The following is a 24,698-nucleotide window of genomic DNA, read 5'->3' on the forward strand; positions in this document are numbered from 1 at the left end:
TAAGGGCATCACACACATCCATACCCGAGGCAGGATTCGAACCTGCGACCGTAGCGGTCGCACGGTTCCAGACTGAAGCGCCTAGAACCGCTCGGCCACCACGGCCGGCTCCAGGAGTCAGTTGATGGCAGCTCCAAATAGACTCAGCCGTACGGCTACAGGAGGCAGCAGCCAGTTGTAGGTGAGACTGGATGATCCACTGTAACAAGTCATTGTAACTGAAAGTCAAAGACTCAGTTTTACTGCAGAAGGTTCACCCATGCTTTAAAGGGGCACGGCTGAATATCCTCCCGTTCTTGAAACAATTCGAACTTGAGCCCCGCCTCTAATAACGTCTGTGTCGACGGGTCGTTGAACGCTAATCTTCCTTTCTTTGAAGGAATTCTATTACCTTGGAAGTAAAATGATGACGGACGACTCAAGGAGGACATAAAAAGCGGAACAGGCAAAGTGGGCATTCCTGGCCAAATGAAGTGTATTAATAGCAAACATCGGCCTCGGAAGCAGTTTCTGAGAATTTAACTTTGGAACACAGCATTGTGTGCTAATGAATCAGAAAAGAAAGATATTCATAGTGTTTGAAGTGGTTGAATATTAGGAGGACTGATGTAGTGTTGAGTGAGGATGTTCTCCACAGACTCTGTGAGGAGGGCAGAGTGCGGAAAAAATGAATATAAGAACAGATATGCGTTAGGAATAACTAGTTGAGGAAGTTGTAGAGGGTAAAAACTGTAGAGGAAGACTGAGGTTAGAATATATCCAATAAATAACTCAGAACATTGATTAGAAATGCATATCTGAGATGCTGAGTTTCGCACACCAGAGGAATTCGTGGAGGGCCACTTCAGTCAAGTCAGAACCAGTGTTCAGATAACGCGGGCATCATAAGTTAAAAGAGCTGTCAGCTATGTGCTGCATTACAAAAAATCATACACATCTATTTATGTTTCATAGGAAGGGATCAGCAGCCTTGGTTGTTAGATGAAAATATCCATTCAGTTGTCTGTTCATAAGCTGCACAGTGTACCTGCAATGCGTACAAGCTCTCTTTCGGTGGAATCCTCCGCGGTGTTGATGCTAGTCTGCACAGAGGCAAGATTGTAAAAGTTCCTCTCTGAGCCCCTATACACCCTATGCACCGGCCGGCGAGGCATGACTCACAATTTCCGTGGTTGTTGATCACGAGAGACAGTAGCTATTCTCTCTACGCGTCCATATTCTGCTCAACAGCTTTGTCGATTCATCTTATGCTTGCCATTTTGAATTCAGTTACTTCGATGGCACAAATGTTAAGATGTTTCCTGAAAGAACCAGATTTAAATCTCCGATTAGCCTTACCTTGGTTTTCGTAAATCGCTTAAACAAATCCCTGGCCGGTTCTTTTGAGAACGCGGTCGATATATTTCCTCATACTTACACAATTTGTGCTTGTGCTGCGTCTGTAATGATTTTACCGTGAACGTGACGCTCAAACCCAGTCCTGCTTTCCTTGCATCGTATAGTCAGAACACTGGTATGATGCGGCCTACCACGAATTGCTCTCCTGCGCCAACCTCTTCATCTCAAAGTGGTACTGGCACACTATCTCCTCCATTCTTTGTTCGATGCATTCCAGTCTGTCTTCTCCTTCAGTTTTACGCTGTGCAGCTCCCACTAATACCAAGGACGTTTTTCCCCGATGTCTTAACACATGTCCGGTGATGCTGTTCCCTCTTCCTGTCAGTGTTTTTTATGTGTGACATCCGTCGCAGATTCTACTGCAAACCTCCTCATTATCAGTCCACCTAATTTTCAGCTTCTTCTGTTGCACCAAGAGTCAAACGCTTCGATTCTCTTCTTCTGGTACCGCGCGCCGCGGAATTTGAATCCTCGCCAGACGTCATGGACGTCGAAGACCCATAGAGGTCTCTGCACAACGACTTAAAATTTCATAGAGTGGCTATAGGTCCGCCATGTTTGAAGCAAATTGAAGTTCTGGCCGCCATGTTTTCTTTAGTCAAGGCATTCGTCTGCTGTGTCCCGCCCCCTTGTAACTGCGTTTGACTTACTTGAAATAGCCCATACTAGCTTTATTTTTTCAAAACAAGCAATAGACAGCAGTGATTTCAGTGTACACTGACAACAAAAAGGGATGTTTTTGTCGAAATATGGCTAAACTTTTCGATGTAGATAACACTACAAGACAACTCAAATGTGTCTGTCCATCCACTATAACGTTACTTGTTGCCCATAAATTAATGCAATTAGAGCAGGTACCACCAGAATATTACGGTGAAACTTCTAAACATGCTGTGGTTAACTATTAGAAACAGTAACGGGCGCAGAAATGCGATATTTTTGTCGCTATTTCAATGTAAACAGTCAAAGCCTCAAAAACCAGTACACTGTGAACGAGAATTTATTTGAAATATGTGTTACAAGTAGTTAACACAAGCATAGTAATTCAATAACAAAGTCGAAGCGTTCTTGGGTGGGGTAATTTCACAAATTTTCGGAAGTAGCTGTATGCCTTGGCAGAATAAAAGTGTAGGGTCAGGGCGAATTTCCTTATTTGCTGAGAATAATGGCATACTTTAGCACTGCACTGAAGTTCCAATAGCTCCTTCAACAAACCAACTACATGTTCACTGTTTAACATATCAGAAACTGAACTACATAGCCTTCTTCTCAAACCAGCAACTAAAGTCTGTAACTGCACTATTCTTCTTTTGTGTCGTACACTAAGTTGCTTCATTTGCTTTATCCGCTTCTTTAGTCGCACATTCTCTGCTTGTACTCTGTTATATTGTGTTTTCAACTTCTTAGGGCTTGGTAGACAGTAATTGTGGTCAGCAGAAACAGATGTGGGTCCGACAGGCACTGAAAGAATGTAGTTACATCATAAGTTTATAACAGAGTTACACCATAATATTATAACAGAAAGTATGTAATTCAAAGTAATAAGAACACGGAGTAAAATTAAATTATTGACTTACTTTGTGCTAATGATGTCACTGTAATGGCACTATCTTGCAAATTGTCGAAAGATCGCTTTCTGGGTTGTGGTCGTAATACTTTATGTTGCTTTTGTAAATGTGGTGGAAAGTTAAAGATAGTAGGTACTGGTTTTGACAAAAGGCGCCTCTGGACATTTGTGTGGTACATATATTTCTCTTCAAAATGAGCTGAACAGAGGTAACTGGCTGTAGTAGGAAACCAGTTTTCTCGCTTCATATTTATAACCCATCTTTTTGTAATTTCCTTATCTTTTAAAGTAAATCTGTAATCAACGATACATAAATTATTTCCTGCATTTGTCTTAAGCATAATTACAGTTCCAATGCAAATGACTCTTTAATAAACATTAAAAAACGTGTGTCGTATTTCGGTACTAATATACTTACTTATAATATGAAATATTTGTTGTTTCATCGCTGCGATTTGTGCAGTTGAACGCTGAACACACTTCAGGCATGTTGACTTTACATTTTGTAACAAAAAAGTCAACTAGAAAAGTTAAATATTGCAGTAATATCACAACAGCTGACACACTTCCAACACAAACAACAGTAACGCTTTCCTAATGTTTTGACTAAGGAGAACATGGGGGCCGAGTTAGCGTTGCTTGCCGCTAGGAGCGCTGCAACTAGTATCTCAGCCACTCTATGAAATTTTAACTCGTTGTCTCTGCACCATCGCGCCGTAAGCCATGGCGGCGCGCGCCTCTTGGCCCACGTTAATGCGAGGGCGCCACAGTGGAATACGTGGTTGCAGCGGCCAATAGCGGCGTCCCCGATCGAGTAATTAGGCGCCTGCCTGTCGCTCAGCCGCCAGTCTAACCTTGCGTACGTCTCACAAGGGAACCTCCCCATCGCACCCCCCTCAGATTTAATTAAAAGTTGGCGCAGTGAGTAGGCCTTGAAAAACTGAACACAGATCAATCGAGAAAACAGGAAGAATCTGTGTGGAACTATGAAAAAAATAAGCAAAATATACAAACTGAGTAGTCCATGCGAAAGATAGGCAACACCAAGTACAAATGAGCTTAGGAGCGCCGTGGTCCCGTGGTTAGCCTGAGCAACTGTTCCTTGGTTCAAGTCTTCCCTCCAGTGAAAAGTTTACTTTCTTTATTTTCGCAAAGTTATGATCTGTCCGTTCGTTCATTGATGTCTCTGTTCACTGTAATAAGTTTAGTGTCTGTGTATTGCGACCGCACCGCAAAACCGTGCAATTAGTAGACGAAAGGACGTGCCTCTCCGATGGAAACCGAAAACATCTGATCGCAAGGTCATAGGTCAATCAATTCCTCCACAGGAAAACACGTCTGATATATTCTATACAACAATGGTGACGGCATGTGCGTCACATGACAGGAATATTTTGTCGACCCACCTAACTTGCACACTTGGCGAATGGGTAAAAAGATTCTTCTACCTTGCCCGACTTAGGTTTTCTTGTGGATGTGATAATCACTCCCAAAAAAGTGATGAAAACATAAGAGTTTGTCACATAAACAACAAAAAATGAATGCAACAGTTTCACAGTCGCACAGTTTTCCCTGGCTCTGTCAAAACATGTTTTTAACGTTTTCAAATTTGTCCGTGTGTAGACCGCAAATCCTGCATATGTCCAAGCAAATCTGAACATGTCCTGGAATTTCGGAGAGCGAAGTTGATTATGTGTGAGTGCCTGAACTTTGATAATTCTCTGAAAATAAAAAATTAAACTTTTCACTCGAAGGAAGACTTGAATCAAGGACTTCTCGTTCCGCAGCTGCTCACGCTAACCACGGGACAACGGCGCTCCTGAGCTTATATGTCCTTGATGTTGCCTATCTTTCGCATGGACTACTCAGTTTGTATATTTTGCTTATTTTTTTCATAGTTCCACACAACTTCTTCCTGTTTTCTCGATTGATCTGTGTTCAGTTTTTCAAGACCTATCCACTGTGCCAACTTATAACTAAAGCTGAGGGGGTGCGATGGGGAGTTTCCTTGTCAGGACATATCGCCTCGCATTAGACAGCGTATTGACTTTCGCGTTTTCTTTACGAGTGGACGTGGTTGTCTTGTTTGGTTTTCGTGACTCTGTTGCCCGTTCTTGTTGTGTCGTAAGGTCCTTCAAAAATGGTTCAAATGGCTCTGAGCACTATGGGACTCAACTGCTGAGGTCATTAGTCCCCTAGAACTTAGAACTAGTTAAACCTAACTAACCCAAAGACATCACAAACATCCATGCCCGAGGCAGGATTCGAACCTGCGACCGTAGCGGTCTTGCAGTTCCAGACTGCAGCGCCTTTAACGGCACGGCCACTTCGGCCGGCTAAGGTCCTTCGTTGGTCGTGTCCGTCCTCTCCAGTTGTGCTGTTGTTAGCGGGCCGCTCCGCGGGTCACTACAACCCCGCGACTGTTCCAGTTGCCGTTACAACACTTCTGCTCCGGTTTTACCACTGTCCATGTCTCACTACCATACAATGCTGTGTTACAAATGTACATTCTTGTTCAGTCTCAAAAATTTCGTCCTCAAATTAAAACTATGTTTGATACCGGTAGAATTCTTTTGGCCAGCAATGCCCTCTTTGCCTGTGCTCATCTGCATTTTATGCCCTCCTTGCTTCATCCGTCATGGATTATTTTTGTGGATCATAATTTACTCCCCGTCCCTCCCCCCTCCTGCGGAGACGTGATGCGCAAATATTTCAGAAGAAAGGAAGCTAAGCAGCAGGGGATGGTTCAGGAGATTGGCGCCTGTAGTAATTAATTGGAAAAAAATTGCAGCAGCAGTTGCAATTTTATTTTCTACCACTAGTACCTGTTTCAAACATCAAACCATTTTCGAGTGGTTTTCTGAAAACTAGTTGAAGGAATGAAAGGAAGTCGTAGACGAGAATAGTGTAAGACAGGGTTGTAGCCTGTTCCTGATATTCAATCGATACAGCAAGCAGTCAGTAAAGGAGACCAAAGAGAAACTTGGAAAGGGAATGAAAGTTCAGGGGCAGGAAATAATAACTTGCGGTTTGGCGATGGCATTGCAAAACTGTCAGGGACGGCAATGGACTTGTAAGAGCAGGTGAGCAGAGTGAATAGTCTTGAAAATAGAGCATAAGACGAATATTAACAAACATAAAACAATTAACGGAGTGTAGTAGAGTTAAATCGGGCGATGCAGAGGCAACTGGATTAGGAAATGAGACAGTGTATTTGATGGAAAGGGGAATTTCGTATCATTTGTTATCAATTTAAGTGTTTTGAAGTCTTTGCTGACGGTGTTTGACTGAAATACAGTCATGTATAGAAGTGAAATGTGGAGCATAAGCAAGTCAGGCAAGAAGAGAAGCTATTCAGATGTGGTGCTGTAGAAATTGCTGTAGATGAGGTCAGTAGATCGAATAACAAATGAGGTCTCAGTCGAGCAGGGAAAAAATTTGTGACATAAATTGACCAAAAGAAGGGATCCGTTGACAGCACACATTCCGAGGAATCGAGGAACTGTGAGTTTGGTAATGGAATGGACTGCGGGAGGTTAAAATCGAACAGGGGGATCAAGGCTTGTGAAACCTCAAGATACAAGTTGGGACGGGAAAAGAATCACATTGAAGGTAGAGTCCACAATTCTTGCATTATTTGTTCTTTGAATGATCACATTTGTTTACAGAGTACATGATACCAAAAAGTAAAATATAACAATCACCAAATATCTCTTAACATTAGAGGTTGTTAAATAAAAGTAAGCCTTTTTAAATTTTAACCATAAACTGACACGACTAAACTTTCAATTCCCGCTACCCAAAGGAATCAGTGCCGGAAACAATTTTTTAAAAATCCTAATAAATCTTCTCTTAAACAATAAGTAATTGAAATATGACTCTTGCACCATCTTCTTACACAGTCACAGTCATCATGTTAAGAAGTGGTAATTTAGAATAAACATGGCAGATCTCACAAACTTCCTTACATCCATTGAACGGATGAATGACAAATTAAGCACAAGGAAAGAATAGTGAGTTAGAACTAAAACTATAAATCTAAGGAGATGGCAATCAAAACGGAAATTACATTAAAATTTTCATCAGCACACCAAGTGTATATGCAACTAATTGAACAGGCAAAGGAACTACTTCAAAATTTAATTACAACTTCGCTCACAAATAGGCCTCTACGCAGAACATTTAGAAGTTAAAGCAAATACAACAGCGCCTTAAGAAGGAAAACGCGAACAGTTCCACTATAGCAATAGCGGGCACGCCTCAAACACAGCCGGGAGGCACGTAACACCTAAACCCTTGGGCACAACAGCAGCATGCCTTTGCGGCCGACAGCCGCCCAAGTGTCAGGCTCTCGCTTCACAAGGCCAAGAGGCGCTGCTAACGAATACCTCATAAGTGAGGTATAGGCTACAGAAATACAGTTTAAATGAACAATAATCTCTACCTTCTTAAGAAACCACGGTTATAAGCCCAAAAAATTCGTCATAAAATAAGGAAGCAAATATTACTTCAAAAAAAAGTGCATAAATGGAATAGATCTTGTATCACTGGTAACGGAGTATAAAAATATAGTATTTAACGTAACAAGTTATGTAAACTTTACACTAAAACTGCACGGCCAGGTGCTCACTTAAATCAAACAGTTGGAACAAATAAGTGATTAAGCTTACCTCTCCAAGGAAATACTTAGTGACTAGGCATTACAAACGTGTTTCCTTAAATCGGTCCTCAGGCTTGACAGCCATCTAGAACCTAGTTTCAAAACATACATATTAATACAGGGAAGACCCCTTGAAATAATTAAAAGGTAAAATTACAAACCTCACAAAACGTAAAAAAAGTATAAAACTTAGTGAACAGGAATTATGCCGGTTCACGACTAAGGTAATAAAACTGAGTAAAGAACTTTATTGAACACTAAAACTGAGACACCAAATTGCCAAGCACATGGGGCGAAAGTTAAGTTTCACTAGTAAACCAGTGAATTTGAAAGTGGTGCACATGTTGTGGCGTTGGTAATCCACAGCAAGTAAAGATCTTTGTGGTACACTTTATCGCCAAGGTAGAGACAATCACTAATTTACACCTAAAATTTCCACCAATGAAATAAATGAGAAGGTACAATAAATTAAAATGTTTCAGTGGTCCACAAGGCACCAACAGCAGAGGCACATAGAGCAGAGAGCGAACAATAGTGACCGCAAAAGTTCCAGTAATGGTCCTTACATACGCGGAAACGATGAGGGCAAAACTGCAAGCGTCCAGGTCCGCATAGCATGGATAAACAGGGAAGTGCAAATCCACTGAAGGCTGCAGGAGGTCACTGTTGATACAGTAATGTCATTGCCACCTCCCCAGTGACAAGTCGGGCGGGAAGGAACCGTTGCACGCGAAGACCAACTCGTGATACCCTCGCGCTGCGCCCCTCCTGCCCGTTCTCACCTCACAACCCACTTCCGGGGTATTTCAAACTCTCTTAGCCATTGGTCATCTACGAATACTGCAAGTTAAATTCGCGCCTCCTATCGAGGCGGCAGTGAGAGAAGGCGCCAGGGAGACGGAAATAAAATGATCTGCAGCTGCCACGGCTCAGCTTGACTACAGTAAACGGGTTCAAATGGATGTACATTGCAGTAGTTCTGCAGGATTGAAGAGACTTGCGCAGGACAGTCTTGCATGGAGAGTTATATCGAACCAATCTTCAGACTGAAGACTACACAAGCAACATCTGAATAAAGATAAATAACAAATTTAAGCCGGCCGGAATGGCCGAGCGGTTCTAGGCGCTACAGTCTGGAACCGCGCGACTGCTACGGTCGCAGGTTACAATCCTGCCTCGGGCATGGACGTCTGTGATGTTCTTAGGTTAGTTAGGTTTAAATAGTTCTACGTTCTAGGGGACTGATGACATCAGAAGTTAAGTCCCATAGTGCTCAGAGCCCTTTGAACCATTTTTGAACAATTTTAAAAAGCAAAGTCCTAGTGGAAAAAGTTATCGCTCACCGATAGATCTGTACCTACAGATTGGAAAATTGCGCAGGTCGCACCAGTGTTTAAGAAGGGTAGTAGAAGTAATCCATCGGACTGCAGACCTATATCATTGACGTCGGTTTGCAGTAGGGTTTTGGAGCATATACTGTATTCAAACATTATGAATCACCTCGAAGGGAACGATCTATTGATACGTAATCAGCATGGTTTCAGAAAACATCGTTCTTGTGCAACGCAGCTAGCTCTTTATTCGCACGAAGTAATGGGCGCTATCGACAGGGGATCTCAAGTTGATTCCGTATTTCTAGATTTCTGAAAAGCTTTTGACACCGTTCCTCACAAGCGTCTTCTAATCAAGCTGCGGGCCTATGGGGTATCGTCTCAGTTGTGTGACTGGATTCGTGATTTCCTGTCAGGAAGGTCGCAGTTCCTGGTAATAGACGGCAAATCATCGAGTAAAACTGAAATGATATCAAGTGCTCCCCAGGGAAGCGTCCTGGGTCCTCTGCTGTTCCTGATCTATATAAATGACCCGGGTGACAATCTGAGCAGTTCTCTTAGGTTGTTCGCAGATGATGCTGTAATTTACCGTCTAGTAAGGTCATCCGAAGACCAGTATCAGTTGCAAAGCGGTTTAGAAAAGATTGCTGTATGGTGTGGCAGGTGGCAGTTCACGCTAAATAACGAAAAGTGTGAGGTGATCCACATGAGTTCCAAAAGAAATCCGTTGGAATTCGATTACTCGATAAATAGTACAATTCTCAAGGCTGTCGATTCAACTAAGTACCTGGGTGTTAAAATTACGAACAACTTCAGTTGGAAAGACCACATAGATAATATTGTGGGGAGAAGGCGAGCCAAAGGTTGCGTTTCATTGGCAGGACACTTAGAAGATGCAACAAGTCCACTAAAGAGACAGCTTACACTACACTCGTTCGTCTTCTGTTGGAATATTGCTGCGCGGTGTGGGATCCTTACCAGGTGGGATTGACGGAGGACATCGAAAGGGTGCAAAAAAGGGCAGCTCGTTTTGTATTATCACGTAATAGGGGAGAGAGTGTGGTAGATATGATACGCGAGTTGGGATGGAAGACATTAGAGCAAAGACGTTTTTCGTCGCGGCGAGATCTATTTACGAAATTTCAGTCACCAACTTTCTCTTCCGAATGCGAAAATATTTTGTTGAGCCTAAACTACATACGTAGGAATGATCATCAAAATAAAATAAGAGAAATCAGAGCTCGAACAGAAAGGTTTAGGTGTTCGTTTTCCCCGTGCGCTGTTCGGGAGTGGAATGATTGTGGTTCGATGGACCCTATGCCAAGCACTTAAATGTGAATTGCAGAGTAATCATGTAGATGTAGATGTAGATGTAGATGTAGTAGCAACAAACAATATCAAAACAAGACTGTAGAATGAATTAAATAATACGAGTATTATAAACCCCTCTTCCCCCTCCAAAAAAGCTTTAAAAGAGATACAAAGTAAAGGTGATTCAGAAATAAAGAAGAGGTTCCTGTTGTTTATTACGGACAAACTCTGAAAGGTAGATACACATTGCGCATGCCGTTGGATGGAGAACGGTTCAAAGTTTTATGTTCGCACAGGCACTATACCATACATTCTATACGAGCACCGTGCATTGCTCAAAAAATTTTGAACCGGTAGTCCATTTTATTCCACACACGTATCGATAGGTCCCTGTTTACTGAACTGACAGCTTCAACAATTCGATTTCTCAGCTCTTCAAGATAACCTGCGACAGGTGGGAGAAAGACTCTGTCATTTATCTCCCACAGACAAAAATAGCATGGTGTGAGATCTGGTGACGTGGGAGGCCAAGAGCAACGAACAAGATCCTTTTGTTCACCTCTTCTAGTCCAACGTTACGGGATCGTTTTGTTAAGACAACACCGCACCTCAAAGTGAAACTGAGGCTGGGCGCTATCATACACAAAAACGAAATCATTGAAATCTTCGTAAAGTTGATGAAACAACCAGTTTTGCCGCAAGTCCAGATATGACATGCCTGTCACAGTTTCCTCCGCAAAAAAGATAGGTCCATAAACTCTATGAATAGAAACAGCACAAAACGCATTAAGTTTCGATCAATTCTCTTTCATGTTCGATGACCGGATTTCGTGACCCCCAAATTCTTACATTTAGAATAAACGTCAATTTTTTCGAAATGATGAGTCGTTCGTAAAAATTATCCTTCGACATATCGTGGTGAATTGAAAATCAAAATTCATACCTTCTGTTACGGTCACAGGAACACAATTGCTGCAGTAATTGCAATTTTGTAAGGTTTTATATGCAGACGTCCTTTCAGAAAATGCCATTTCTTCGTTTAAGGAAGTTGAAATTCCTGGCCTGGCCGTTTTGTGAACTTTCGAGGGCTCCCTGTGAATGCATTTCGGTACGATCGACTGCGGTGTCCTCGTCCTTCTAGGCCTTCTCCCGTCGCGAGTATCAGACTTAAAAGCCCCATGTTTCCTAAGACGACGATCAGTGTCTTCAGTGTTTTCCTGTTGGGGCACCTTCGTCCTGGAAATCTCTTCTCATGCAGATGTTGAGCGCGAGGGCCATTTCCGTCAGCTATCCCATACATCAAATGGGCGTCTGCCATCTCCGCATTTGTGTGCACTGCCAATGCACGAGCTAAGTCAGTGGCCAACTCTACGTGTCACAAGCTGCGACATGGTCGTGAATTGAACAGTGACCCGAATATAGAATAAATTTCCTTCACTAAACATCTATGGTCACCTTTTTTTTTGTCATCAAACTGCCGGTTTCGGTCTATAATGTATAAAACAGATCTGAAGATGGTCATTATAGACCAAAACCGGTAGTCTGATGTCAAAAAAAATTTGTGACCATACACGTATAGTAAAGGAAATTTAACTCTCCATAGTAACCAGTCCGCTTGCAATGGCTACTGATCGCTGTAACAGGCGATGTTACCTGTAAACAAGCTATGACGTACGTTGCAAGGCAACAGGGTCATGTAAAAGGAAACATAGGCGGTGCGCAACTTAACCAGACATCACGAAGAGTGCGTGTTCTCCACGATTCCAACGTTCTGTTCTTGTGTCTTTCCCATGATTAATGAGTTGAGAAAATGAGACATAACATGGTATAAAAGCGTTTCCAGTCGCATATTTATACAATGTAATTTCTTGGTGTACGTGTGAGGAACTCGTCCTGCAATTTGTATCGTACACTTTTGTTACACTCTGTATGTATATTTTCGATTCTGCGAAAAATCGTAAGATTATTGTCATTGTTCTAATATTGTGTTCTGCGGTACTTAATTTGTAGCATTTTATATCGGCCAAAAGAGCGGAAACTTCAAAACCAGATACAAGGAATATGCAAAAAATTTTCAAATGGCTCTAACAAGGGAACCTCCCCATCGCACCCCCATCAGATTTAGTTATAAGGTGGCACAGTGGATAGGCCTTGAAAAACTGAACACAGATCAATAGAGAAAACAGGAAGAAGTTGTGAGGAACTATGAAAAAAAGAAGCAAATTATACAAACTGAGTAGTCCATTAGCAACATAAGCAACATCAAGGAGACTGTGAGCTAAGGAGCGCCGTGGTCCCGTGGTTAGCGTGAGCAGCTGCGGAGCGAGAAGTCCTTGGTTCAAATTTTCCCTCTAGTGAAAAGTTTATTTTCGCAAAGTTATGATCTGTCCGTTCGTTCATTGACGTCTCTCTTCACTGTAATAAGTTTGGTGTCTGTGTTTTGCGACCGCACCGCACAACCGCGCGAATGTTATTGAAGTTGCGAGCTATATTTGCTGGATTCATATTGCCCACGGAATACATCTCACGTATTTAATGCACTCTCATCCAGAGTAGCGAACAGTCAACTGCCAGCCAGGGAGCCTCGTTAGCATGAATACTCTCTTCCGTGCGCTGTAGTCGACTGGCGTCGTGTGTTTCGATGTTTCTTTAGGTGTAGCGTCCCCATACTACGGCGCAGTTACCTCGCATCGGACGGACGGACCGACAGATAATAACTGTCTGAAAATAAAAGATTAAAATTTTCACGCGAGGGAAGACTTGAACCAAGGACCACTCGTTCGGCAGCTGCTCACGCTAGCCACGAGACCACGGCACTGCATAACAGAAGTTATCCTTGATGTTGCCTATCTTACACATGGACTACTCAGTTTGTATATTTTGCTTATTTTTTTCATAGTTCCACACAACTCCTTTCTGTTTTCTCGATTGATCTTTCATTTTTTCAAGGCCTATCCACTGTGCCAACTTATAACTAAATCTGAGAGGGGTGCGATGAGGAGGTTCCCTTGTAAGCACTATGGGACTTAACATCTGAGGTCATCAGTCCCCTAGACGTAGAACTACTTAAACCTAACTAACCTAAGGACATCACACATATCCATGCTAGAGGCAGGATTCGAACCTGCGACCGCAGCAGCAGCGCGGTTCCGGTCTGAAGCGCCTAGAATCGCTCTGCCAGGAATATGCACAAACAGGAAGAAAAAAAAGCGCGGATGATAAATCCACCTCCATTACGCACACCGTCACAGAAGGTGGCTGAAACTGGTCGTGGTGTTAGAAAACAAAATTGCAACTGGAACTGTAATTTCTTTGCGCTTAATTAAAACTCGGAATCCCTGGTTTCCTGGGATTTCATTGTAATTGTGGCTGGCACTGGCCTTGAAAAGCAAACTTCTGTTTTAGTGATACCAGCGAAGTACTCTTATAGCTACTTTAGGCTCTTTGCGAGTCCATTTACTCAGTTCTTCAAGTTTCTAGTCTATTATGAAATAGGAGGATCGTCTGAGTACCGAAGCTCGTAACATGACAGCTCAGAAGCAATGCGTACGCTATAAGGAAGGGAAGAATGTGTTCGTACGTTATTTTGTTCATCTCACGACGGCCATCGGACTATAAATCCCTCGCCGAATTTGCTGTAACGATGAAACTGTTGATAGCAGAGCACGTCGCCCGTACGGGACTTGGATCTGTGAAAACAGCAGCACGTTAGCTCAGGTAGAGTCACGTTTTTCGATTTGGTTGTAAAGCAAAGAGGCTTCTCATGCATTTCAAGAAGCAGTTTTTATCATATGACGGCGAGCTGTAAAAAAGAAGCCACTCCATGAACGAGCAGGCAACAGTAGAGCTACTTTTCGCGGAACGACAGCGTAAGGTTCTTACTTGCAGACACGAGAGAGTGCTTGTACGTTTCCGGATGAATACCTGAGTCCCTCGACGAGATGTACTTATTGCGTTTCGTCTCTGCCGGTATTACGAATAAGTAACAGCGGTCTTCTTTTATTCATAACGGAAAAGGAGGACAGGGACGTAAAAGGAAAAAGCAAAAGTTCACCAAGCAAAATGATTAAATTACGTTTCATTGTTGCTTGAATTTTTAGTGAACAGCTAGTAGTGTAATTATGCATTCGATTCATACAGAACGTTTTCACTGTAAATAGAAATTTAAACTGACATGCATTCGATACAGCATCCAAGAAACAATTCAATTGCAGCGTCAACCAAACAAGCAAATTCGTAACCCACAAAAAATACTCCCAGTTTTTGCAATGGTGCTGTTCTACAATTACCATAATCTCAAAGTGCAGGTATTTCGGTGTCTACTGTTACATACAATCAAGTGCAAGTGCACGTGTATCATATTCCGATCATTCTGAACACTTGAAAATTACGCAACAATATCTATGTGCTGTTACGCACTACCCTGAGGTGGGCGTCAGTCAGTGACAGATGAATAATTGTTAACGATTGTGCATTCATAGTTGCAAACTCTTATGCACAGAATGTTATGGTTCTTTTTTTCAAATTCTTGTACATCCAAACGTTGAGTTTTATTTTTTCTTAGCTGCTTCATTCACCTAGGATGATTTCCTACCCATATCGCGAAATTTCTATGAACAAATATCTGAAAAATGATGTTAAAAAGACCGCAGTGATATTTTAGGCAGAACGGTTTACGTGCAAGACATAGTAAAAAATGCTTGTCATTTTTCATGAAAAGATACAGTTGAAAAATAATTATCCTGATTAATCGATGTATAAATGTCTCCTCATTAGTTGGAGTTGACATTTCTTATATTCACAAAATACACTCCTGGAAATTGAAATAAGAACACCGTGAATTCATTGTCCCAGGAAGGGGAAACTTTATTGACACATTCCTGGGGTCAGATACATCACATGATCACACTGACAGAACCACAGGCACATAGACACAGGCAAAAGAGCATGCACAATGTCGGCACTGGTACAGTGTATATCCACCTTTCGCAGCAATGCAGGCTGCTATTCTCCCATGGAGACAATCGTAGAGATGCTGGATGTAGTCCTGTGGAACGGCTTGCCATGCCATTTCCACCTGGCGCCTCAGTTGGACCAGCGTTCGTGCTGGACGTGCAGACCGCGTGAGACGACGCTTCATCCAGTCCCAAACATGCTCAATGGGGGACAGATCCGGAGATCTTGCTGGCCAGGGTAGTTGACTTACACCTTCTAGAGCACGTTGGGTGGCACGGGATACATGCGGACGTGCATTGTCCTGTTGGAACAGCAAGTTCCCTTGCCGGTCTAGGAATGGTAGAACGATGGGTTCGATGACGGTTTGGATGTACCGTGCACTATTCAGTGTCCCCTCGACGATCACCAGTGGTGTACGGCCAGTGTAGGAGATCGCTCCCCACACCATGATGCCGGGTGTTGGCCCTGTGTGCCTCGCTCGTATGCAGTCCTGACTGTGGCGCTCACCTGCACGGCGCCTAACACGCATACGACCATCATTGGCACCAAGGCAGAAGCGACTCTCATCGCTGAAGACGACACGTCTCCATTCGTCCCTCCATTCACGCCTGTCGCGACACCACTGGAGGCGGGCTGCACGATGTTGGGGCGTGAGCGGAAGACGGCCTAACGGTGTGCGGGACCGTAGCCCAGCTTCATGGAGACGGTTGCGAATGGTCCTCGCCGATACCCCAGGAGCAATAGTGTCCGTAATTTGCTGGGAAGTGGCGGTGCGGTCCCCTACGGCACTGCGTAGGATCCTACGGTCTTGGCGTGCATCCGTGCGTCGCTGCGGTCCGGTCCCAGGTCGACGGGCACGTGCACCTTCCGCCGACCACTGGCGACAACATCGATGTACTGTGGAGACCTCACGCCCCACGTGTTGAGCAATTCGGCGGTACGTCCACCCGGCCTCCCGCATGCCCACTATACGCCCTCGCTCAAAGTCCGTCAACTGCACATACGGTTCATGTCCACGCTGTCGCGGCATGCTACCAGTGTTAAAGACTGCGATGGAGCTCCGTATGCCACGGCAAACTGGCTGACACTGACGGCGGCGGTGCACAAATGCTGCGCAGCTAGCGCCATTCGACGGCCAACACCGCGGTTCCTGGTGTGTCCGCTGTGCCGTGCGTGTGATCATTGCTTGTACAGCCCTCTCGCAGTGTCCGGAGCAAGTATGGTGGGTCTGACACACCGGTGTCAATGTGTTCTTATTTCCATTTCCAGGAGTGTATATAGACGTCCGTTTTTACAGGTTTGAAAACCGTGGATACATTTTCATCTAGATACTTCTATAAGTGAAAACATCACACAGGCTGAACACAACTGTGGCACATGTATAACAACGAATAAGTATTACTTGTTACACAACTCTCCAATTTTGACACAAATTTACTTCAGTAAAATAAGCCTGGAATGTTCCACGAATTATGTTGAAATCTGTTCCAGTAGGGTGGGGGATTATTCTTAATGCTGTTTTTCATTAAAAACATTTTTGCACTTCATTCTCACCATTTACCCATTACATCCAAACTCCTATCTGTATCACGTTACCCACAGGACCAGCTGTTATTTCATTTCATTGGGATTTCTACGTAGCCATTGCGTCGAAAAAATGGTTCAAATGGCTCTGAGCACTATGGGACTTAACATCCGAGGTGATCAGTCCCCTAGAACTTAGAACTACTTAAATCTAACTAACCTAACGACATCACTCTCATCCATACCCGAGACAGGATTCGAACCTGCGACCGTAGCAGTCGCGCGGTTCCGGACTGAAGCGCCTAGAACCGCTTGGTCACCGCGGCCGGCTCCATTATGTCGAGAGCATCCTTTGTTAATAGAAGCACCAGTGGATTACACCCATGAAATTCCTAACTTACCTTCATAAATTATCGATGTCGCTTTATAAAGATGCAAATATAAGTGTATATTTATGATCTGCGCTGAACTTGTTATACAGTTAATAGTTCTAGAGCCCATATATTGATGTTTCGCACAGGGGATCTCTATTTTGTCTCGAGCCTCTGTCGCTCGGCCTCTGCTACTTTAAGAGTAAGTGCATAAGGTATACAGTCCAGTCACATTAACGTCACAACCGCCTATGTTCGACATTAAAATGCAATATCCAATCACTGTCGGTCGGTGGCAGCAATCACAGTGGAGCAGATATAAAGCGTGTCGGTGATTGGGGGGGGGGGGGGGCGGGGCGGGGGCTGGGAGGGGGGGAGGGACGCCGAAAACAGTGCAGATGTTGTCGTAATGCATACGGAGCAATATGTCTAATGTCCTAAATGGCACGATCATTGACTTTCGGGCCAAGGGTGCAATGGTGGAAGCGTTTCCGAAATGGTTAAGCCTGTAAACTGTTCGCGTGCCGCCTTGCTTAAAGTGTTTCGAACCTTGCAAAATGGAGTTATCCAAAATTGGAGTCGAGTCAACTGTTGTGTACCACAGAAGTGAACGACGGCTGTGGAGTTGTGTATGGGATAATGCTCAGATGCACAAAGGGGATATCAGCAGTATCTGCTTAACGACTGTTCAGCGAACGTTGCTGCCAGTGACGCTCTGCAGCAGGCGCCTGGTTCATGTACCCATGCTGACTACTGTTCACTGTCGACGAGGCTGGAATCTGGACGCCAGTATCGCAACTGGACGTCCATTGAGTTGCGACAGATGGCCTTTTCAGATGGATCACGTTTAATGCTCCGTCGAACACATGGCCGTTGGAGTGTAAGATCCTGCAACGATTATCGGAAGCGTCCATGCGAGAGGAGGGTACGTTATGGTCTGGGGAATGCTTTCGTGCTATTCCCTGGGTGAAATCGTCGTTCTGGAACGCACAAGGGTCAAAATAAGTATGCACCTATCCTTGCGGACCACCTCTATCCCCACATACTGTCTGCTTCTTCCTCATCACAATGGTATATACCAGTAGGACAATGCAATGTGTCACACGGCTCGCAGTCTACGTACGTGGTTGGAAGGGCCCAGGATGAATCTGCCGTACTCCTTTGTTTTGATCATCTGATGACTACATGACAGTATATGACAGCATAATTTTTTTTTTTAATTACACTTCAAGTTCCGTAGGACCAACTTGACGAGCAAATCTCCAAGGTCATGGAACCTGACAATACATGAAGTTATAACATAAAAGCAATAACACATAAAAATAAATTGTTTATGAACCCAAAAAACTGAATCCATAAGTTTAAGTAAACGTAATCAACAATATAACCTAAGAATCAGCTTAATTTTTCAAGGAACTCCTCAACAGAACAGGAGTGACCCATGAGGAAACTCTTCCGTTTCAATTTGAAAGCGCATGGATTACTGCTAAGAGTTTTGTATTCTTGTGGTAGCTTATTCAAAATGGATGCAGCAGTATACTGCACACCTTTCTGCACAAGAGATAAGGAAGTCCGAGTGGCCGAGCAGTTCTAGGCGCTTCAGTCTGGAACCGCGCGAGCGCTACGGTCGCAGGTTCGAATCCTGCCTCGGGCATGGATGTGTGTGATGTCCTTAGGTTAATTAGGTTTAGGTAGTTCTAACTTCTAGAAGGCTGATGACCTCAGATTTTAAGTGCCGTAGTGCTCAGAGCCATTTGAGGAAGTCCGATCCAAATGTACACTCCTGGAAATGGAAAAAAGAACACATTGACACCGGTGTGTCAGACCCACCATACTTGCTCCGGACACTGCGAGAGGGCTGTACAAGCAATGATCACACGCACGGCACAGCGGACACACCAGGAACCGCGGTGTTGGCCGTCGAATGGCGCTAGCTGCGCAGCATTTGTGCACCGCCGCCGTCAGTGTCAGCCAGTTTGCCGTGGCATACGGAGCTCCATCGCAGTCTTTAACACTGGTAACATGCCGCGACAGCGTGGACGTGAACCGTATGTGCAGTTGACGGACTTCGAGTTATGGCGTATAGTGGGCATGCGGGAGGCCGGGTGGACGTACCGCCGAATTGCTCAACACGTGGGGCGTGAGGTCTCCACAGTACATCGATGTTGTCGCCAGTGGTCGGCGGAAGGTGCACGTGCCCGTCGACCTGGGACCGGACCGCAGCGACGCACGGATGCACGCCAAGACCGTAGGATCCTACGCAGTGCCGTAGGGGACCGCACCGCCACTTCCCAGCAAATTACGGACACTATTGCTCCTGGGGTATCGGCGAGGACCATTCGCAACCGTCTCCATGAAGCTGGGCTACGGTCCCGCACACCGTTAGGCCGTCTTCCGCTCACGCCCCAACATCGTGCAGCCCGCCTCCAGTGGTGTCGCGACAGGCGTGAATGGAGGGACGAATGGAGACGTGTCGTCTTCAGCGATGAGAGTCGCTTCTGCCTTGGTGCCAATGATGGTCGTATGCGTGTTAGGCGCCGTGCAGGTGAGCGCCACAGTCAGGACTGCATACGAGCGAGGCACACAGGGCCAACACCCGGCATCATGGTGTGGGGAGCGATCTCCTACACTGGCCGTACACCACTGGTGATCGTCGAGGGGACACTGAATAGTGCACGGTACATCCAAACCGTCATCGAACCCATCGTTCTACCATTCCTAGACCGGCAAGGGAACTTGCTGTTCCAACAGGACAATGCACGTCCGCATGTATCCCGTGCCACCCAACGTGCTCTAGAAGGTGTAAGTCAACTACCCTGGCCAGCAAGATCTCCGGATCTGTCCCCCATTGAGCATGTTTGGGACTGGATGAAGCGTCGTCTCACGCGGTCTGCACGTCCAGCACGAACGCTGGTCCAACTGAGGCGCCAGGTGGAAATGGCATGGCAAGCCGTTCCACAGGACTACATCCAGCATCTCTACGATTGTCTCCATGGGAGAATAGCAGCCTGCATTGCTGCGAAAGGTGGATATACACTGTACCAGTGCCGACATTGTGCATGCTCTTTTGCCTGTGTCTATGTGCCTGTGGTTCTGTCAGTGTGATCATGTGATGTATCTGACCCCAGGAATGTGTCAATAAAGTTTCCCCTTCCTGGGACAATGAATTCACGGTGTTCTTATTTCAATTTCCAGGAGTGTAGGTTGGATTTGTGCCGAGTATTAACTAAGTGAAAGCTGCCTACTCTTGGGAATAAGCTGATATTGTTAACAAGAAACAACTGTAAATAATATATATATTGAGAAGCCACTGTCAAAATACCCAGACTAGTGCACAGGGGTCGACAGGAGGTTCGCGAACTTACACCACTTATTGCCCGAACCGCCAGTTTCTATGCCAAAAATATCCTTTTAGAATTGGAAGAGTTACCCCAAAATATAATACCATACGACATAAGCGAATGAAAATAAGCAAAGTGGACTAATTTTCGTGTCTAACGATCACTTACTTCAGATACCTTTCCAGTAGTAAAAATGGCAGCATTAACTCTTTAAACAAGATCCTGAATGTGGACTTTCCACGACAGTTTACTATCTATTTGAACATCTAGAAATTTGAACCGTTCAGTTTCACTAACCATATGCCCAGTCTGTGAAAATAAGACATCGGGTTTTGTTGTATTATGTGTTAGAAACTGTAAAAACTGAGTCTTGCTGTGATTTAACGAATTGCACTATCTGAAACCGAGCAACCAAACTAGTGTTATCAGCAAACAAAAATATGTTAGAATTACCCATAATACTAGAGGGCATATACATAAGGAATGGCCCCAACACCGATCCCTGGGGCACCCCCATTTGACCGTGCCCCACTCAGACCCCACCTCACAGCCATTCTCAATACTGTGAATAATGATCTTTTTCTGTCTGTTGTTAGACGAGAACCAGTTGTGAGCTACTCCCCATTTTCCGTAATGGCCCAACTTCTGGGGCAATATTTTGTGGTCTGCACAATCAGACATCTTAATTAAATAAAAAAAAATATGCCTAGCGTTCGAAACCTTTTGTTTAACCCATCCAGAACCTCATAGAGAAAATAGAATATAGCATTTTCAGTTGTTAAACTATTTCTAAAGCTGAACTGTACATCTGATAGCAAATTATGTCATATAAAATGATCAATTATCCTTTTCAATAACTTTAGCAAACACTGACAGAACAGAAATAGATCTAAAATTGTCTACATTTTCCCTTTCATCCTTTTAATAAAGCGGCTTTACTACTGAGTACTTTAATCGTTTAGGAAACTGACCATTCCTAAAGGAAAAATTACAAATATGGCTAAAAACAGGGTTAACATGTGGAGCACAGTACTTTAATATTCTGCTAGGCACTCCATCATATCCATGAGAGACCTTAGTCTTCAATAATTTAATTCTTGTCTCAATCTCTACCTCTTCAGTATCGCAGAGGAGTATTTCAGAAATCAGTCTCGAAAAGGCATTTGCCAAGAGAGTTATATGATTCCCTGTAGCAACAAAATTTTTGTTTAATTCACTAGCTATGTTCAGAAAATAATTGTTAAATACTGTACATATATCTGATTTATCAGCAACAGAAATACTTTTACTACGAACTGACTTCATATCGTCGACCTTGTGCTGCTGACCAGACACTTCCTTCACATCTGGCCATATGGTTTTAATTTTATCCTGCAAATTAGCTATTCTATTTTCGTACCACGTACTCTTTGACTTCCTAATTCCATTTTAAGCACTTTACAATACTGTTTGTAACGGGCTACTGTAGCTTGATTGTGACTACTTCTAATATTTTGATATGATTCCCAATTTGTGCTACATGATTTCCTTATCCAACTAGTCAGCCACCCAGACTGCCTTTTACTGCTAGTGCCCTGTTCTAATGGAAAGCAGCTTTCAAAGAGAATGAGAAATGTGTTAAGGAAAGTATTATATTTGTCATTTGTGTTATCGGCACTGCAAACCTCCTACCTCTCTTGTTTTTTGACGAGGTTTGAAAAACTCTCTATTGCCTTTGGGTTAGCTTTCCTACGTAGTTTGTAATTATATGTGACATTTGATTTAGTACAAAAGCAGTTTAGTGTTAAAATTTGTGCATCATAATCTGAAAGGCCATTCGCACTTTTACTAACAGAATGCCCATCTAGTAATGAGGAATGAATAAAAATATTGTGTATTGATGTGGTACTTTTCCCCTGCACTCTAGTTGGAAAAAACACACTCTGCATCAGATCATATGAGTTTAGGAGAACTACCAACGTTCTTTTCCTTACATAATAATACACAAAATTTTTATTGAAGTCACCACACATAACTAATTACTGGTACCTGCTATAAAGTGAATCAAGGAAACTCTCTAGCTTGAGCAGAAATGCTCTGATGTCAGAGTTATGGGACATACAAACAACAACAATCAGAAGTTTAATTTCACTAAATTCAACTGCCCCTGCAGAACATCCAAATATCTGTTCAGTGCAGCGCCGTGATACGTCTATGGACTCAAACGGAATACTGTTTTTTACGTACGTGGCCACTCCCTCACTCTGCAAGTAACTCCTTGAAAAACGGCCAGCTAATCTGTATCCTGGTAAAGGAAGCCTCTGAATTGCCAAATTATTTAAGTGGTGCTCCGATATACCAGTAATTTCAGAGACAACATCTGTAAGCAGTTCACTTACGTTATCTCTAATGCCACTTCTATTTTTATGAAATATGCTAATTCCTTCTCCACTTGGAAACATTACGTCCTCTGAAGGTGATTCCTTAGTTAGAGGGACTTCCTTTTAGCAGCTATACCTATCAGCTCACTTCAGTCTGAAAAAGGTGCATCTCTAACACCAACTACTACAGCGTTCTTCCGTGAGTGATCCCACCACCACCCACTACACTGTCATCTATAAGCTTTGCCAGCCTCCTCTTCCCACACCTATTAAGGTGCAGGCCAAGCCTAGTGAAACCCGATCAATTGATAGACTCAACTGGCACCACTGCTATGTGACCCATGCCCTCTGCCATCAGTGCCAAACAATCTAAGAGGACTGCTCAGGTTGTCTCCTAAATCGGTTAGGTAGATCAGGAACAACAGAGGGCCTGTAACACTTCTTTGGGGAACTCCAGATATTACTTACGTTTTACTCGATTACTTTCCGTCAATTATTACGAACTGACAGTCCCTGTCGATAACGCTCATTATTTCGTGAGAATAGGGTGACAGTTGCGTTTCACAAGAACGATATTTTCTGAATTTGTATTGGTATTTGTCAAAAAATCATTTTCTTCGAGCTGATTCATAATGTTCGAGTGCTGTGTACGTATGTTCCAAAATTCTACTGCAAATCGATGTTAATGATATTTGTCTGTAATTCAGCGGATTAGTCCCATTTCCTTTATTGCATATTGGTGTGACTTGTGCAACTTCACAGTTCTGAGTATGGATCTTTCTACGAGCAAGGGATTGTATATGAATGCTAAGTAAGGGGCTACTGTATCAACATACTCTGAAAGCAATGACGGGTAAACGATCGGACGGAAGCCCTTTCCTTCGTAAGTGTTTTAAGCTGCTTCGCTATACCGAGGATATCTACTTATAAGTTACGCATGTTGGCAATTATTCCTGATTCGAATTCTGGAGTACGCACTTCGTCTTCTTTTGTGAAGCAATTTCGGGAAACAACGTTTAGTAACTGTGCCTTAGTGGCGCTGTCATCAATAATATCACCATTGCTATCACTCAGTGGAGGTATTGATTGCGTCTTGACACTGGTGCGACCAGACACTCTTTGGGATTTTCTGCCAGGTTTAGAGACAGAGTTTCGTTGTGGAAAAAGTTCGTACTAAGTTTCGAGCTTCTGTAAAACTTCGCCAATCTTGCGGATTTTACATTCTTTTAAATTTAGCATGCTTTTTTCTTTACTTCTGCAATAGTGTTCCGACCTGCTTTGTGTACCATGGGAGATCAAGTACCATTTCTTATTAATTTATTTGGTATATATCTCTCAATTGCCATCGATAGCATTTCTTTTAATTTAAACCACATCTGGTCTACGCTTATGTAGTTAGGTTGGGAGGAGTGCACACTCTCTCTTAGGAAGGTGTCAAGCAAATTTTTATCTTTTTCTTTTAAAGATGTATTTTGCATTTATTTTCGGTGGATTTGGATGTTACAGCTTTCTGTCTAGGAGCAACACAACAACAATCTTGCGGTCACCAATCCCTGTATCTGTCATGGTCAGGAATATTTGCAACTAGGAGGTCAAGCATATGTTCTTAACCATTTACATTTCGAGTGGGCTCCTGAACCAGCTGTACTCTCTTCTATCCCCAACTAGCACACTTACATTACATCACACACACGCGCATGACACACACTCAAATTCACACACACACACACACACACACACACACACACACACACACGCAATCACACAACAACAAAAATTTTGATTTCAACTGCGGCGATGGACAACATTCCGCCGGAAATAAATAAAAAGTACTTCCAGTTCCCGGTTCCGAATAGATTTTTGAGGATTTATCTTGGTT

This window comes from Schistocerca serialis, chromosome 2, assembly GCF_023864345.2.
Source record: "Schistocerca serialis cubense isolate TAMUIC-IGC-003099 chromosome 2, iqSchSeri2.2, whole genome shotgun sequence".
In the NCBI taxonomy this organism is placed as follows: Eukaryota; Metazoa; Arthropoda; class Insecta; order Orthoptera; family Acrididae; genus Schistocerca; species Schistocerca serialis.